Raw genomic sequence first — 17,513 nt, 5'->3', positions numbered from 1 at the left:
CCAGGTATACCAACCTGCTTCTGTGCTTAGTCTGCTTTTTGAGTAGCTGCTCTTGGTGAGGTGGGAACACTTTGTCAGCTCCATTGCATATCTGTCTGGTCTGCTGGGTAGTTCTTTCTCATTTTGAGATTTCTTTTTATTTATTTATTTTATTCTACTTATTTATTTAATCAATCCTTTATGAATTTGATAGGAACAGTCCACAAAACCTTAATACCTCTGCTGAATTATTAAAATGGAATTTCTGACACTGTAAAACGGAGGACTAGAGCTTTAATAGTGAATGTGCTAAATCAACTGGCGTGTTTGTATGGGTCCTAGATGAGATGTGCACCTAGATTGGTGGTTGGGATGTCCATGAAGGAGAGTGGGGAGGGAGCTGGCGGAGACTGGGAAAGCTGTCAGACTATGATGTATGTCTAACTTCTGGAGAAGAAAGGGAGGGAGAGAAGGAAGTTACATAGGAAAAGTCTTAAGACTGCAGTGGAGTTCTAAGACTATTTCAGCAAGACCAGTGGTGAGCCCTTGATCAAGAGTCACCTGTCAGAGGAGTCCCAGGAGATGAGCCTTGGTAAACAGGCGTCCTTGCTGCTGGACCTCCGTCAGCCATCGTGACCACTCTGCTCGTGTCCATCATGCCAGTTGTGTAGTAACTAACGAAGGCCCCTGCACCTGGCTGAGTCGTTGTGTCTGCCTGGTGGTTCAGTGCCTCTTCCATAACAGATGTTTTCTGGTGGTGGTTAACATACGATGCAGAAATCTGCACACTTTGCATGCTCCCATGTGTCAGTCCACGGCCTTTGCATCAGATCGCCTTGTCTCTGATCTTCCAGCCCTTTTCCTTCCAGGCTTCCAATTGGATGGTCAAGCCATTGGCCACTTCCAGGAGTCTTATGTATTCAATAAATGGTCTCACTTTGGGCCACTTTTTCCACACCAAGTCAAGTGCCCTGCTTTGTTGTTCCATCCACTGGAAAAATGTTCCTTCTCCCCCGTGAACGTATCTGCTGTTACATAGATACCACCCATCTTCGTTTTGTACTTAGATATTGAGTGCTGGCCCATCTGTAAACCAGGCTCAAGCTGTTTCCTCCTTCAGCTGGTCATACAGGAATCCCCATATGGCCACAGGTGCAGAGTTACCATAGAGCCTACCACTGTCTGCATCATTCAGGTGTTTAACAGCAGTGCTGATCCACTGCATCTCCATGGAATATGTATTTGATTTATGTATCAATTAGGGTGTTTTCAGAGAAACAGGGTAAAACATATATGAATGTATACATATATGTATGTATGTGTATATATATATATATCTACATACGCCATATATATCTTGCATCCAGTATTCAAATGTCTGGCTATTCTTGCCCCAGTGTACATACACCGCTAGTGCTGGGAGAAGCATTACATGGCATTGTCCTTCCTTCTAGGGGCCCAGCTACCTCTTCTAGATCTGAGGATGGGCTGATGTCTGGAAATTGAGCAAGTAATTTGGACTTTTTATTGGGGAGAACCTCCCTCGGCCCCCTGTTTCCCCACTTTTGCCTTTTTCAGCTTGTAGATCTTGAGTGATAGCCCTTGGTGGCTCTCTGTATTGCTTCTAGGGACACTATGGTCCATTTGCGCTATTTCCATGAGTCCATGTGGGTGAAGCCTGCTTGGTTGCCCTTCTGACCTTGAGGTTCACTTTAGTATTTGTGTCTTCCTGGCTTCTGGTGGATAAGCACCACTCAGTTCAGTTCAGTTCAGTTACTCAGTCACGTCCGACTCTTTGCAACCCCGTGGACTGAAGCACACCAGGCTTCCCTGTCTATCACCAACTGGAGCTTGCTCAAACTCATGTCCATCGAGTCAGTGATGCCATCCAACCATCTCATCCTCTGTTGCCCCCTTCTCCTCCCGCCGTCAATCTTTCCCAGCATCAAGGGGCTTTTCTAATGAGTCAGCTCTTTGCATCAGGTGGCCACAGTATTGGAGCCTCAGCTTCAGCATCAGTCCTTCCAATACTATTCAGAATTGATTTCCTTTAGGATTGACTGGTTTGATCTCCTTGCAGTCCAGGGGACTCTCAAGAGTCTTCACCACCACAGTTCAAAAGTATCAATTCTTCGGCACTTCCTAGGTTTTTATTACTGTGGGGCCCCAGCTCTGTGATGATCTCTTACTGCCATCCCTGGCCTGCAGAGGAGGCCACCTCTGAACCTAATGAGCCTCTGTGAGTGGGATATCCTCTGGACCCTGCTATGGAATACTACCCTCTGGTGAGGTTTCTTAACCTCATGTAATCTCTCCAGGATACCTACTCCCCTTGGCCTCTTCATTCCTTCCTTGGTCCTTTGCCAGGACAGCTCAGGTGTTTCTACTTTGCCTAGTGGTGGCCAGCACTTTCTCCAGTCCTCTGTGAGCCACCTCAGTGGAAGCTGCTCAACCCCTGCAGTTCTTGCCTGGGGGTTAAATTCTGTATGTATGTGTGTGCGTGTGCTCAGTCGCTACAGTCGTGTCTGAGTCTGCAACCCTATAGACTGTAGCCCACCAGGCTCCTCTGACAGTGGACTTCTCCAGGCAAGAATACTGGAGTGGGTTGCTGTGCCCTCCTCCAGGGGATCTTCCCCACCCAGGGATCGAACCTGCATCTCCCATGTCTCCTGCATTGCAGCCGGATTCTTTTACCACTGAGCCACTTGGGAAGCCCTCTAAATCCTATATGCTGAGTTCTAAGTCTGAATTCTTGCTTTTCTGATTCTTGATACAGCACCCTTGAAAACCAAACCCAGTGTTCCCATGGCTCCTGTCAGTAGCTGCCAGTTAATTCTTGCAGCTTTTTGGTAGGCCCAGCACTTCCCTAGCCAGGTAATGCTGGAATTTAATCCTAGATAGCAGTTTGGTAACCAGGAAAGAGGCTGGACACAGCTCCTGGCTTGGGGCGGGGGGCACTGCGTGTCTGGTGAGGGGAGCAGCCTCTAGCATCTTCCAGCACAGGGTGTGCAAGCCCTTGTTTGGAAAGAATGGCCCCCTTGGCATATTGAGAGCTGGGTGGGGGTGTCTCCGAGCCACCGCCTTCAGGAGAGTCTAACCAGATGTTCCTACCCCACGTTTCAGGGTCCCAAGGATTTTCCAACCATATGAAGTCATGTGGCCCTGACTGCAGCAAAGCCAACCTGCCATATGTTAAATATTGAGTATTTAATCTCCCTGGAGTTCTGCAACTCTTATGGCTTCTTTGTTGCTCTGCTGCATCCACTCCTCCACTGCAGGAACTGAGGGGCTCTTGGGAAGCTCGCTGGAGGCCCTCTGGCTCTCACACATACTCTTTACTTAACAGTCATCCATTTCTCATTGCCCTGCTGCAGGGCATCAGTACACTTAACAGTACCCAGCCATTTCCACTGTCTTTGTAGGCCTTCCTTATTCCTCCATTTTCAAAAGTCTGAATCACCACATCCGGCAGCCTGTTTTCTCAGTTTTCCCACATCATCTCCAGAGAAATCTGTAGCAGTTGGGTCCTCAAGGCCTGGGACTATCCGTGCCCCACATCCCCTCAGGACAGTGTCCATTCTGCCCACCAGGCAGTGACTGAAGCAGTCCCAGGCCCCGTCTTACACAGCCTGTTCTCTTGGACCACTGCTGGCGCCATCTGTGATAATTCGGGTTCTCTGAGAAGCAGGGGCCAAGATGGGATTACACACATAAGAGATTTATCAGGGTAAGGGCCTATGAGGGAGAGTGGGGAGGGAGTCAGGGGAGAGCTGTGGGGCTAGATGCAGGTCTCTAACGCCGGTGGAGAGAGGGAGGGAAGGAAGGGTGGAGAGGAGAATTCTTAACCAGGTGGTGCGATTCTAAGGACATCTTGCGAAGCAAATGCGTCTTTCAGGACAGGCAGTCCACCATGGGCCCTGAGCATCTGCACATTCTTGCTGAGGTTCTTGAAAGCACAGTTTACCTGCTTCTTGATGCTGAACCATTTCTGTAGGGCAAAGTGACCATAGTATGACTACTGTTTAACCACTCGCTTCCCAGGGGAAGGAGCACTGGTTTGTTTGTTCTTTGCTCAGAAGGTCCTGGGCCCTTGACCCTGGGTTCCTCGGCAGTGATGCAACCCGCCACATAGGTAGCATGTCTCTGAGCCCATTGCATTGCCCTTGGGGGACTGGCAGAACTCCACTGATACCCATGCTGTTTGCTGATATAAGTATTATCTTGTTCTGCCCCATGAAGTCTGTCTACTTTGCATCTGTAATGTGGGCTCAGGTCGACCTGCCATCCTTTGTGAGGATGGGCTGCTTCCCTGACAGCATCCCTGCCCAGTCACCTGTGGGGGGAATGCTGGGAGCCAGCATATCGCATATTGAGTGCATACTGCATATTGCATATTGAGTGCAGCACTTTCCACAGCATCATCTTTCAGGATCTGGAATAGCTCAGCTGGAATTCTATCACTGCCGGGAGCCAGCGTGAGGAACTCCGCCCATGACAAAGGTCATGAGGAAGGAGGCTCGGCATACGCAAAGGTGGGATCGAGCCTCAGGAGTCTCCCTGGAAATTCTCGAGCATATACCCCCAAAACCAGAGTCTGCCTACTTTCTGCTTTGTGCTTTCACCTACACCTCTGGCTTTACGGGGGGCTGTCCCCCACTACCTCTCTCTGAAAAAAGAGTCAGCTTACAGCTCCAGTTAATAATTCCTGGGTGTGACAGTGTTTCAACCTACAAACTCCTTTGGAAATCCTCTAGCCTGCCTGAATAGGTTTTTCCGGCCACATGTGATTGCTCAGAGCCTCCCAACTGTGAGAGGCAGGAGATGTTCTAAACTGTCTAAATACAGATTCCTTTGAGCAGTTAAAAGACTGATTAGAAATTGTATTGGTGAAGGGATTTTCACTTGTTGGGCCAATGTTTGCTGCTAAGTTTCCATATCCCTTACCTGCTGTGTCCCTGGCAGTGTATTGATTAATATAATTGGTGTAAATAGTAGCTTTAATGTTTGTAACCTGGGACCCTTGAGTTAATTCTTTTTCTTGTTATAGCCCACCACACCTTTGCTCTGTAGGAATGCAACTTTATCTAATGCTTTTGGAGGGTGGCTCCTGACCAATCACCTTTAGAGAAAAATAAGTTTTCTGAAGAAAGGGTCTTAAAATGTTAACAGGCCTCCGGGCCAGAAGATGATGCAAATCACCTAAGCTTTTGCATATGATAAGTTTGCAGGAAGAAAGCCTGGCTTACTGCATGCCTCTACCCCTTCCCCCATTATCCTCTATGCATAACTTAAGGTATAAAAACTACTTTGGAAAATAAAGTGCGGGCCTTGTTCACCGAAACTTGGTCTCCCCGTGTCGTTCTTTCTCTCACCTTCTGGCTGAATTATTCAGCCTCTTTTCTCCACTGAATTTTCCTACTGAGCTATCCTTATTTCAGCCTCTTTTCTCCACTGAATTTCCTCACTGAGCTATCCTCATTCTATTACTCTTTATATCCTTAATTAACATTTAATTAAGCAGTTGTTTCCTGATCCTCGCCGACGCCGTCCCCGCTTCGAATTCCCTGGATCCACCGGGGCTGGACCCCGGCAGGGGAAGTCCTGTGTCTTGAAGGAATAACCAATCTTAGCATCTCTGCTACACTCTGCCATTGGCTGAGAGCAGCCCATGAGAAATGTGGCCTTGGTGAAAATGCAGTGATGATGGAAAGTGCAGCAGCACTGCATTTCAGAGCTCAGTAGCTGTGGCAGTCAGTCACTTATGCTCCCTGGAGTCAGAGATCTGAGAGGGACAAATACACCCTGCACTATGCCCAGCTGAGAACAACCAGCTAGCTATTGGTTTTACTTGATCTTTGGCAACAACGAATGTTTACTGGTTCCTTTCATGGGTTCACTTCACAGAAGAGTTGCAATTCATTGGTGGACAAACTCGCAGTGACCTCAAAGCTGAACAGCCAGTGAATAAAGTGCTCGTTAAGAACAATTTTTACTTCTTGGCATATCATTATTTCTTTCATGTGGCCTAATTAACACCCTAGTCTGTCTCTTTCCTTCCTCTAACCTACTGGAATGTGTACCTCCTAAGTATCTATCTTGGCAGTTAATGGACTCAGTGAACCCTAAATTGGAAGTGATCCTTATCTAGTACAGATGTTCTGTAAACATGTTTTGAAGCTTTTTGAAAGGAATAGCCTGGTCATTGTCTAAATGGTAGTCTAGTGAAGTATAAAGTGCTGTGCACTATGCTGTTGAGACCAAACAATAAAGTCAAACATTTGCTGATATCTTTCATCTGAAAAGGTAAGCTTAGAAGACGTGTTTGGGTGTGACTATTTGTACTGAAAGGATTTAACCTGGTATCTTTCCTTTACTAAATAGGTGGCCCGTGATTTCTGCAAGTGTTACTGGGAACTCCATCATAAAATGAATGATAAGAGCACATCATTTTTTTCCAGTTGGAAATAATAATTATATCTGTGATAAGCATTTGTTATTCTTTAAGTATGGGCTTCCCTGGTGGCTCAGTGGTACAGAGTCCGCCTGCAATGTACGAGGTGCAAGTTTGATCCCTGTATCAGGAAGATCCCCTGGATGAGGGCATGGAAACCCACTCCTGTATTCTTGCCTAGAGAATTCCATGGACAGAGGAGCCTAGCAGGCTACAGTCCATTGGGTTGTAAAGAGTTGGACACAAATGAAGCAACTTAGCATGCATGCAAACTAAGTATGACCAATAGCGTGTCATCAAAGACACATTGGTCCCTAGATGAATCATTAAGAATACTGAAATTATGTGCTGGGTCCTAAAAAGGGGCAAAACCATATGACACAAGTTACTCTAAAATATATGCTTGTCACCTAGCTATATAGCTATTGTATATTTAATGCCAATATACTTTCTATAATGAACATCAGTCAAAAATTTGGTTACCTTTTGCCAGCTTAGAATTTAGAAGAGCACCTTGGGGTTAATTTTTTTACATTTTTTTAAATTTTTATTTTATTTTTTAACTTTACAATATTGTATTGGGTTTGCCCTATATCAACATGAATCCACCACAGGTATACACGTGTTCCGCATCCTGAACCCTCCTCCCTCCCCATACCATCCCTCTGGGTCATCCCAGTGCACAAGCCCCAAGCATCCAGTATCGTGCATTGAACCTGGACTGGCGACTCGTTTCATATATAATATTATACATGTTTCAATGTCATTCTCCCAAATCATCCCACCCTCTCCCTCTCCGACAGAGTCCAAAAGACTGTTCTATACATCAGTGTCTCTTTTGCTGTCTCGTATACAGGGTTATTGTTACCATCTTTGTAAATTCCATATATATGCGTTAGTATACTGTATTGGTGTTTTTCTTTCTGGCTTACTTCACTCTGTATAATAGGCTCCAGTTTCATCCACCTCATTAGAACTGATTCAAATGTATTCTTTTTAATGGCTGAGTAATACTCCATTGTGTATATGTGCCACGGCTTTCTTATCCATTCATGTGCTGATGGACATCTAGGTTGCTTCCATGTCCTGGCTATTATAAACAGTGCTGTGATGAACATTAGGGTACACATGTCTCTTTCAATTCTGGTTTCCTCAGTGTGTATGCCCAGCAGTGGGATTGCTGGGTCATAAGGCAGTTCTGTTTCCAGTTTTTTAAGGAATCTCCACACTGTTCTCCATAGTGGCTGCACTAGTTTGCATTCCCACCAACAGTGTAAGAGGGTTCCCTTTTCTCCACACCCTCTCCAGCATTTATTGCTTGTAGACTTTTGGATCACAGCCATTCTGACTGGTGTGAAATGGTACCTCATAGTGGTTTTGATTTGCATTTCTCTGATAATGAGTGATGTTGAGCATCTTTTCATGTATTTGTTAGCCATCTGTATGTCTTCTTTGGAGAAATGTCTATTTAGTTCTTTTGCCCATTTTTGATTGGGTCATTTATTTATCTGGAGTTGAGCTGTAGGAGTTTTGTATATTTTTGAGATTAGTTGTTTGTCAGTTGCTTCATTTGGTATTATTTTCTCCCATTCAGGCTGTCTTTTCACCTTGCTTATAGTTTCCTTTGTTGTGAAGAAGCTTTTAATTTTAATTAGGTCCCATTTGTTTATTTTTGCTTTTATTTCCAATATTCTGGGAGGTGGGTCATAGAGGATCCTGCTGTGATGTATATCAGAGAGTGTTTTGCCTATGTTCTCCTCTAGGAGTTTTATAGTTTCTGGTCTTACGTTCAGATCTTTAATCCATTTTGAGTTTATTTTTGTGTATGGTGTTAGAAAGTGGTCTAGTTTCATTCTTTTACAAGTGGTTGACCAGTTTTCCCAGCACCACTTGTTAAAGAGATTGTCTTTAATCCATTGTATATTCTTGCCTCCTTTGTCAAAGATAAGGTGTCCATAGGTGCGTGGATTTATCTCTGGGCTCTCTATTTTGTTCCATTGATCTATATTTCTGTCATTGTGCCAGTACCATACTGTCTTGATGACTGTGGCTTTGTAGTAGAGCCTGAAGTCAGGCAGGTTGATTCCTCCAATTCCATTCTTCTTTCTCAAGATTGCTTTGGCTATTCGAGGTTTTTTGTATTTCCATACAAATTGTGAAATTATTTGTTCTAGCTCCGTAAAGAATACCATTGGTAGCTTGATAGGAATTGCATTGAATCTATAGATTTCTTTGGGTAGTATACTCATTTTCACTATATTGATTCTTCCAATCCATGAACATGGTATATTTCTCCATCTATTAGTGTCCTCAAACCAGCTCTCCAACAAATACTAAAGGATATTCTCTAGACAGGAAACACAAAAAGGGTGTATAAACTCGAACCCAAAACAATAAAGTAAATGGCAACGGGATCATACTTATCAATAATTACCTTAAACGTAAATGGGTTGAATGCCCCAACCAAAAGACAAAGACTGGCTGAATGGATACAAAAACAAGACCCCTATATATGTTGTCTACAAGAGACCAACCTCAAAACAGGGGACACATACAGACTGAAAGTGAAAGGCTGGAAAAAGATTTTCCATGCAAATAGAGACCAAAAGAAAGCAGGAGTAGCAATACTCATATCAGATAAAATAGACTTTAAAACAAAGGGTGTGAAAAGAGACAAAGAAGGACACTACATAATGATCAAAGGATCAATCCAAGAAGAAGATATAACAATTATAAATATATATGCACCCAACATAGGAGCACCGCCATATGTAAGACAAATGCTAATAAGTATGAAAGGGGAAATTAACAATAACACAATAATAGTGGGAGACTTTAATACCCCACTCACACCTATGGATAGATCAACTAAATGGAAAATTAACAAGGAAACACTAACTTTAAATGATACAATAGACCAGTTAGACCTAATTGCTATCTATAGGACATTTCACCCCCAAACAATGAATTTCACCTTTTTCTCAAGCGCACACGGAACCTTCTCCAGGATAGATCACATCCTGGGCCATAAATCTAGCCTTGGCAAGTTCAAAAAAATTGAAATCATTCCAAGCATCTTTTCTGACCATGATGTAGTAAGATTAGATCTCAATTACAGGAGAAAAACTATTAAAAATTCCAACATATGGAGGCTGAACAAAACGCTGCTGAATAACCAACAAATCACAGAAGAAATCGAAAAAGAAGTCAAAATATGCATAGATATGAATGAAAATGAAAACACAACAACCCAAAACCTGTGGGACACTGTAAAAGCAGTACTAACGGGAAAGTTCATAGCAATACAGGCATACCTCAAGAAACAAGAAAAAAAATCAAATAATCTAACTCTACACCTAAAGCAACTAGAAAAGGAAGAAATGAAGAACCCCAGGGTTAGTAGAAGGAAAGAAATCTTAAAAATTAGGGCAGAAATAAATGCAAAAGAAACAAAAGAGACCATTGCAAAAATCAACAAAGCCAAAAGCTGGTTCTTTGAAAGGATAAATAAAATTGACAAACCATTGGCCAGACTCATCAAGAAACAGAAGGAGAAAAATTAAATCAATAAAATTAGAAATGAAAATGGGGTTGATTGAAGATGACCTACTATCTTTATAGAAGTTGTTCAAAAATATCTGAACTAATGGTTTGTTTTTCTACGCCTCCTAAGAAACTGAGGCATTTGGTATTATCCACCTTAGGCTAGGCTAGGTTTAGAATTGGCATAAGAATTGATTTTGGAAATGGTTGTGATGATGTTTCCTCAAGAGAAAGGCATTTGTCAGCAAGCAGCTAACAGCAGCAAAAAAAAAAAAAAAAAGTCCTTCATGATTATTTAGATCTCTTAAGTTCTTTGAATTTTTCTTAGTTTATCATAGGGTTGCCAAATCATAAAGTATACAGTGTAATTGTTATCAGTGTGACATCTTTTTTTTTCCTCTAGCCTTCCCTGGTGGTTGTAGGAAACCCTGGGGTCTCCTTGGGTCTGTGGCCACATTCTGGCCCTTCCAGTTCATGTCCTGCTTGCTTGGCAGGCCCGGTTGGGCCCCTTGGAACACATCCACAGCACGAGGGGAGGGAACGGAGGGGCACTGACGCCTCCCCTCCCAGCGCCCCTGTGTGGGGAGGCCCGAACAGGGCCTTATTCTGTGCTCACATCTTATTTGTGTGCTGGTTTTACTTATTTCATATCTGCATTCCTTTGTGTATATATTTTCACTAGCATTCTTTCCTGATAATACACCACACCAGTGTCCCACTAGGATTGTTTTAATTTTTCTTCATAATTAATAGTAATGCTATGTACGTTTTTTATAGTCTTTTTTTTCTTTAAAGATTTATTAATTTTTTAAAATTTTTAAAATTTTATTTTATTTTTAAACTTTACATAATTGTATTAGTTATGCCAAATATCAAAATGAATCTACCACAGGTATACATGTGTTCCCCATCCTGAACCCTCCTTCCTCCCCATACCATCCCTCTGGGTCGTAGTGCACTTCCCCAAGCATCCAGTATGTTTTAATTTTAACCTGGACTGGGTACATTTTTTTACAGTTTTTTCTTTTCGCTTTATATTATTCCCTTGGACCAAATTTACCTAAATGTAGTTACCAGGTCCAAAAGTACAGCTGGAACCATAACTCATCTTATTGTTAGACTGCTTTTCAGAAAGATCAAATTTGTAGGATTGTCACCACTGTAGAGTTCAAATGTAATTCCCTACATCTGGGCAACACTGGATTTTTATCATTTTATTCCTGTTTTCTTCTCTAAAAGGTATATTGTGATACATTTGGGTTATTCTAATTTGCATTTTATTTCACTGCATTGTTACTTTTAGTGCTTTCATTTTAAAAAAATATTTAAATGGTTCTATCTCTAAGGACTGTAGTTACCAGCTCATACACTCTTAATGTATTTTGGCCAGCAGACTTTGAAGAGCTATGGTAGGCACCTTTCCTCCCATTCTGGTGCTCACCTTTTGACATTTAGTTCATTAGACAAAAGAGCATTGTAAAAAATGACTGACTTTATTTGAGACTACGAATGCAGTGATATTAGGACATAGTAGCTGTCAGATAGCGTGCACGCATTCTCTCCTTCCATTCTCACCTCCCTCTTCCTCTCTGTTTTCTGCCTTGTTTGAGGGAGGAGACTAGACTTCTTGCTAAAGTCATATGAAAATACACTTGTTATCCAAAGCCTAACTCTGAGAAGGATACTGCTCCCATTGGTAATAGAGATTGCTTTGGGAGAGGTGAACCAGGCCGACAGCTGGGAGAGGAGAGGGAAACTTTTCACTGTAGCTTTTATAACTTTTGATTTCCTAACTGGATTGCTATTACTTTAAAACAGTTTTATTTTTTGGTATTACTTTTTAATAAAAACAAAGGCTTATGTAAGATCAGTGCTTGTCATTATTGTAGATCTTTAAAAGCTAACTTTAAACTTATGCTGCCACGTGCGATGAACTTCAGTGTGTAAGGGCAGAAATGAGATGAAGGCAGTGCAATTTAGGTATATGTGATATTTGGGCAGAACTGCCTGCCATTCTATTTACTAAGCTTCACTTAACATTTCTGGACTATAGATACAGCATAAAGGAAATTTACTTTCATAGAAATATTTCCCTTGGGCATTAGTATAAGGCTGAGACCTTCCACTGACCTAAATTCCTGGATAAAGCTGGGGTATGAGAATGACTAGTGAGTGATCATCTTCATGTGTTTCTGTCTCATGGAAGCCGTTTCTAGCCAAGCACTGCTTGAGGCCAGCTGGCAGATGCAGGTTCCAATTTTCTATTTGTGATTCCCTGACTTTGGTGTTCTCCATGGGGCTTATCCTTTCTCCATCAATTGAGTTTTGACAAGTGCAGCGGCACAAATATGGCTGGAAACCACGAGCTCCTCTCTGGCCACACTGGTGGTTCATGTCTCTTAAAGGGACCAAGAGGATGCCTGGAGGCTTCAAAGCCCCCCTGAGGAGTTAGATGTCTACACGTCTTTGTTTGAGGATAGACTTTGGAAATGACCTTTCAGGGAATCCTTCAACCTAATTGGAACTGGCTGCTGTCCCTGAGGCCTTGTACCGATTAGACTAGTGCTGTCTGATAAGGGAACCACTAGCTACATGTGGCTATTTAAACTGAAATAAAATGGAAAGACTGGGTTCCTCAGTCATGCTAGTGACAATAGCCACGTGGGGCTGGTGCCTCCTGTACCAAACTGAGCAGATACAGACCATTTCCATTATCGTAGAATGTCCTATGGGCCAGAGCTAAATTGTTCAGGCATGGCAGCAGTGTATGCAGGTGTGTGACCTGAGGGGATGGCCTTCCTGGTGCCGTCAAGGCCTCCCTAATCCTAACGGTCCTTTGAGGATTGTCTGAATTCCAGTTCCTCCAGCAAATGTATCCTGACCACTCCAGCCCACAGCGATGACTCCCTTCTTTGAACACCCAGGGTGCCTGAAAGATGTGATGACACGTTGTTTTATTGGTATCACACCTTTGCTTTGAAGTTAGTTCTCATCTTCCCAGCAAGGCTGCAGGGCCCTCAAGAGCAGAGCTTCAACCCCACACTGCCTGCTAGATGGATCTATATGTGACACAGAGCTGCTCTTTTCATCCCAAAATGCTTGTCAGAAGCATTTATCAAAACCCTCCTTTTCTCCAACTGCCTTTTTATGCTTTCTTTGCTCTTATTTTCAATATAAGAATCAGTGTGTAGGACACAATGTCAGCTTTAACAACCATTTATTTTTTGAGGAAGGTCAACATGCTTATTGTTATTGGGTATTACAGTCTCAGTTTCTGTTCTGGTGAGGGGGTGAGGGTGAGGAAGGTTTCGGAACACTGGTGTTAGATCTTGAAAACACTTTGGAGAAAGTTGATGATATCTTCCTCATCATTTCAGACCCCTGTCTAGAGGAAGTATGGGGCTTTTCAAAGTCTGTGAACAACCAAAAGAGAAATGTGATCAGTTACCAGGCTTTCCAATTGCTGTCAGGGCCCGGGGAGTGATCATTTAGGATTCAGAAATAAGTAGTTATATAATAGCTTTTGTTTTTAAAAGTGCTTTCACAAAGAGTAGTTTGCTCCTTCTGACAGCCTTGGGAAGAAAGCAGGAGAAACCCAGTGAAGTCAGATGCCTTGTCTAAGGTCACATGGGTAGCCTGATGAGCTAATTCCACACAAGAAGGTAACTTTCAACTCTCAACAGTACTGGTGTCCATTTCAAAATGTCCAGGCAAAAGCAGCTGTGCACTACAAAAGGCTAGCATTTCTCACTCGGTTTGGGAACATTTTCAGTTGTCTGACCCAAGTGATCTGTTTGTTGTGTGAGCTATACAGGACTTGAGTGGCCAATAAAAGGCTCCATTTGGACTCATTGTTCTATACCACTTGTCTTGTGCAAAGGGCTCTTAGAGCATCTAATAGTTTATGTTAACAAAATGATTGTTGTATCTGTAAGGACAGAAATGAGCATTTATCTTTGTTGCTGATGAATTGTGACAAGATGTCATAAAAAGACACAGGGCAATAAAGAACATACCTTCTTATTTCTAGTAAAAGACATGGTTCTCCTAGACCTCTTGCAAATCCTCAGTTTTTCTCTTTAGCAATATAACCTTAGGAACCCCAAGGATCTATGATTAAAACTAAGGTAGCAGATAGCAAATTTAACTGCAAATAAAGTGGGGGGTGGGAATAGTTTAGCTCTTCAGATCAATAATGCAGTACTGGAATGTGCTGATAAATTAAACTAAATAAGAACAACCAAGAAATTAAGAAGGAAAAAGCCAAAATGTGCAAAGGCAAAGGTAAAGGCTTGAATGGAGAGATCTCTTCTGAAAAAGTAAGACAAAGAGTTACAGAATTCAAGCATATACTGCAAGGCCACATTCTGAAAATCTTGAGGGGAAAAATAAAGCTTTGTTTTTGCAATTTGCGGGTCTTGTTAAAAATGTAGATGCCTGGTCACCATTTCCAGGTCTCCTTCAAGACACCCTGCTGCTGCTTTGATCTGCTTTGTGGGCAGCACCATGGACTTCACTTGGTTGGTACTGGTCACTCTGAAGAGAGAAATGTACCTGGGTGTTTATGGCCATGACACATGCCAAGGGCTAGGGAATGACACATTGTACCATGAACTGATTTTGATTCCCCCAAAATCCTATTTGTGAAAAATAAGCTGTAATGAGCCTGTGTTGGTCCAGAAGTCCCCTCTTTTTTTTTGGTGGGTTTTCCTAAGCAGGTATCATTGTAATTTCAAATTCAATGTAAACTCTCCTCTGGGGAGCTTTTCTACTTTGAGCACCTTAGCACAGGGTGAGCCATTTCTGCATTTCTTCCTCCAAAAGCCCTTATCAGAGCAAAAATAGGTTATCTGAACTGCTTCTCAGTGAATTCCTCTAATGTGTAGAATGTAGGGGTTGGGAGGAGGTGTCCCCATCAAACTGAAGTCACAGAAGAATGTGATTTTACTCTTTGACTGGACATGCTACTTGGAAACCTAGATGGGATCTTTTCTACTTATCACTGAACTCTGCAGGCAGTTCCTGGTCACCGCTTAGTTCTGAGATGTGACCCCTGTTTGGCAGGAAAAAGAATATGGGATAGAGCCTCAAGACCTGTGATGTTTGAGCCCTGGCTCAGCCACCTGCTGGCTGTGCCACCTCAGGCAGGTCATTTGCCTCCATTTTCTCCTCTCTCAGAGACAGCTTCAAGACTTTCAAGGAAGCATGGTGTGATAAGCTTTAGTGACTGTTACCTTGTCGATATAATGGAAATGATGCTTCACGGGGTGGATGTGAGAAAAGCACTTAGCAGAATGCCTGGTACATGGCCGGTCCCTAATAAATGTTACTCCCATGACCAGGAACTGCCTGCAGGTTTAAGTCAGAGAACTGCATAATAACCTGCAAATTGCAATCTACATACATACTAAGGGAGAAGGAAATGGCCACCCACTCCAGTATCCTTGCCTGGAGAATCCCATGGACATAGGAGCCTGGAGGGCTACAATCCACGGAGTCGCAAAGAGTCAGACACGACTGAGTGACTCACACACACACACACACACACACACACACACATACTAAGTCATATTATCTCATCCTCGTATTGGTGGTGGGTGGGTGTGCTGCAAGGCAAGAGCCATTCAATGTGATGGGCAAGGAGGGTGAATGATCAAAACTCCTCTATGTTCAAAATGACATAATTGAGAGCTTCATTCTAAAATGATAAATTTGTTGTACCTGAAGTGCCATCGTTTGAGGAATATGGGCTGGTCCGGTCTCTTCTGCGTTGATAGAGGGTGAGAAACTGCCAAGACAAAGGTGAAATACCAGCTTAAGCCTCTGCCCTTTGATGGACAGCGAACACTAGAAACCCTGAAGGGAGCACAACCATGGTGGCATCATACACAGTAATCTCAGGGCCCCTCAGTCTCAAAGAATTATCTTCTGGGACTTTGGTTATTCCTAGGCATGACTTCTCATAATTCTTGCTAATTAGGACACCCAGGATTGGCGCCAGACTCAGACAAGGGCTGCCCCTGGCGGATAATTTCAAGGGCTCACCTGTCCCAGGTCACAGAACAATGTCAGCCATGCTGCCCCTCCCCTCCTGGAGCTTGGAACAAATAAAACCTGTTCGATCCTTCTCTGAGCAAAGCTTATGATAGTGGAGGTCTTAAGGGAAGGAGGAGGCAAGGGGAGGTCCATTTTACTACCCCAATCTTCTTTGAAATAATTCTTAACCATTGTGAGGTCTGGAGCAAGAAAGTGGCAGTGTGAGGTTGCAGCAGCCTGGAGGGGGCAGGGCGGAGATGGTGGCTCAGGCGCTGGCTCTGCTCTGTGGACCTTCCTCACCCCCTGGAATGCAGAAGCAGCAGGGTCCCAGAAGGGCCTGCAATAGGCTGGGGGAGGTGGCTGGGCTAGGTGTGCCATGGTGAGGGCGGTTAAAAAAGGATGGGGCAAATCAATGAAGGCAAGATGAGAGAAGCATGAGAGATGAGAGAAGCTCTCCACACCAACACCTGTCGTTGGTATGGAGAGCAGAGTATTATGGTGAAATTTTGGATTTGAGGCAGTTTATGGATTAAGATACTGAGGATCGGATATATAAAGGGATAAACTGGGACAGAACAATCTAAGGGACTGGGTCTCAACGTTGGCTGCACAACACAACCATCTGGAGAAATATTACAAATAGGCATGCTTGGACCCCGCCCCAAACGAACAGGAATCCCTGAGGCTGGGGCAAGCATTGTTCTCTTTTCTAAGTTGCCTGGGTGACTCTAGCATGAAGTCAGGTTGAGAATTCCTTATCTAAAGGAAGGAGGGGAAGGGGCAGATGCTACTAAATGGCCAGACACAAGTCCGCTAACTCAGTGGTTCTCAACACTGCCTGTTCATCAGCATCACCCAGGGCCCAGGCTGCAACCCAGACCAACTGAATCCGAATCTCTGGGGATGGAACGCTGGGCGTCAGTTGTTACAGTTGATTCCAGGCTGCAGCCAGGGTTGAGAACCTCTGCTCTGTGTAACAGTTCCCACACAGGGCTGTCCATCAGCTTTATGGGGGTAGGAGTTGAGGCACTCCTGACTTAGTTGAAATTTGACTCTGATGGTGCTAAGGCAGTTATTCTGACAAGACAAGCCCTTGCTGTCATGAAGCTTATACTCAAGTGAATCCTGTGCCAGAGGATGAGGGCAGGAATATTTGACAGCTTTGTTTACTTCTGAATCTCTAGCCCTTGGCACATAGTAGGCACTTGATAAATGGTGAATAAATGACTAAATGGTGACCTAAGAGGTGTGAAGAAAATAACGCAGGATAAGGGGGATGATTTGTGTTTATGTGTGTGTACACGTGTGCTGGGGGATGGTTAAAGTGAACCAAGAGTAAAGCAAAAGTAATACAAAACAGAGAGGAGGATCTAGGAGGATCTGTAGTTTCAGTCTCCTCAGAGACTTCCTAAGAGGGCTTTAGGTGGAGGGAATTTCTTGGGATCACACTAAGGAGTGGGCCAGGTTTTTGGAAAGCTGCCTAGGAAGGGTACCCTGCAAAGCA

General features: G+C 43.5%; 1 protein-coding gene across 2 annotated transcripts in view; it reads right to left on the bottom strand.

The window, feature by feature from the left end:
* Window positions 1–13,173: 13,173 nt before the first annotated feature.
* The window catches only part of LOC106701650 (fibrous sheath-interacting protein 2-like), a 73,153-nt gene continuing 68,813 nt past the window's right edge, over window positions 13,174–17,513 (bottom strand). For both annotated transcript variants that reach the window (XM_070365737.1, XM_070365738.1), the window contains 2 exons: window positions 15,695–15,761; window positions 13,174–13,386 (listed from right to left, as the gene is read on the bottom strand). The gene's annotated coding sequence lies outside the window, so the exon portion shown is untranslated. The remainder of the gene's footprint in view (window positions 13,387–15,694; window positions 15,762–17,513) is intronic.

This window comes from Bos mutus, chromosome X (genome assembly GCF_027580195.1).
Source record: "Bos mutus isolate GX-2022 chromosome X, NWIPB_WYAK_1.1, whole genome shotgun sequence".
Lineage (NCBI taxonomy): Eukaryota > Metazoa > Chordata > Mammalia > Artiodactyla > Bovidae > Bos > Bos mutus.
This window is presented reverse-complemented; position numbering and strand designations above follow the sequence as displayed.